A 1,404-nucleotide genomic window follows, 5' to 3' on the forward strand; every position below is an offset into this window, starting at 1 on the left:
CGTCGCGATAGCGACGACGGACGCCGAGACGAGCACGTGACACCACTGCCACCCTGTCTTAGCATAACGCGAGTCGAGGCGGACGTCGTCGCGGTAGCGATACCGCGACGACGGACGCCGAGACGAGCACATGACACCACTGCCACCCTGTCTTAGCGTAACGCGAGTAGAGGCGGACGTCGTCGCGGTACCGACCCGGACGCCAAGATGAGCACGTGACACCACTGCCACTCTGTCTTAGCGTAACGCGAGTTGAGGCGGACGTCGTCGCGGTAGCGACGCCGGACGCCGAGACGAGCACTTGACACCAATGCCACCCTGTCTTAGCGTAACGCGAGTCGAGGCGGACGTCATCGCGGTATCGACGACGGACGCCGAGACGAGCACGTGACACCATTGCCACCCTGTCTTAGCGTAACGCGAGTCGAGGCGGACGTCGTCGCGGTAGCAACGACGGACGCCGACACTAGCACGTGATAGTACTGCCACACTGTCTTAGCGTAACGCGAGTCGAGGCGGACATCGTCGCGGTAGCGACGATGGACGTCGAGATGAGCAGGTGACACCATCACCTCCCTGTCTTAGCGTAACGCGAGTCGAGGCGGACGTGGTCACGGTAGCAACGACGGACGCCGAGACGAGCAGGTGACACCAGCACCACCCTGTCTTAGCGTAACGCGAGTCGAGGCGGACGTCGTCGCGGTAGCGACGACGGACACCGAGACGAGCACGTGACACCATTGCCACCCTGTCTTAGCGTAACGCGAGTCAAGGCGGACGTCGTCGTGGTAGCGACGACGGACGCCGAGATGAGCACGTAACACCAGTGCCACCCTGTCTTAGCTTAACGCGAGTCGAGGCGGACATCGTCGCGGTAGCGACGACGGACGCCGAGACGAGCACGTGACACCAGTGCCATCCTATCTTTGCGTAACGCGAGTCGAGGCGGACGTCGTTGCGATAGCGACGACGGACACCGAGACAAGCACGTGACACAAGTGCCACCCTGTCTTAGCATAACGCGAGTCGAGGCGGATGCCGTCGCGGAAGCGATGACGGACACCGAGACGAGCACGTGACACCACTGCCTCCCTGTCTTAGCATAACGCGAGTCGAGGCGGACGTCGTCGCGGTACCGACGATGGACGCCGAGGCGAGCACTTGACACCAGTGCCACCCTGTCTTAGCGTAACGCGAGTCGAGGCGGACGTCGTCGTGGTAGCGACAAAGGACGCCGAGATGAGCACGTGACACCATTGCCACCCTGTCTTAGCGTAAGGCGAGTCGAGGCAGACGTCGTCGCGGTAGCAACGACGGACGCCGAGACTAGCACGTGACAGTACTGCCACCCTGTCTTAGCGTAACGCGAGTCAAGGCGGACATCGTCGCGGTAGCGACGACGGA

Source organism: Triticum dicoccoides, unplaced genomic scaffold (genome assembly GCF_002162155.2).
Source record: "Triticum dicoccoides isolate Atlit2015 ecotype Zavitan unplaced genomic scaffold, WEW_v2.0 scaffold73183, whole genome shotgun sequence".
In the NCBI taxonomy this organism is placed as follows: domain Eukaryota; kingdom Viridiplantae; phylum Streptophyta; class Magnoliopsida; order Poales; family Poaceae; genus Triticum; species Triticum dicoccoides.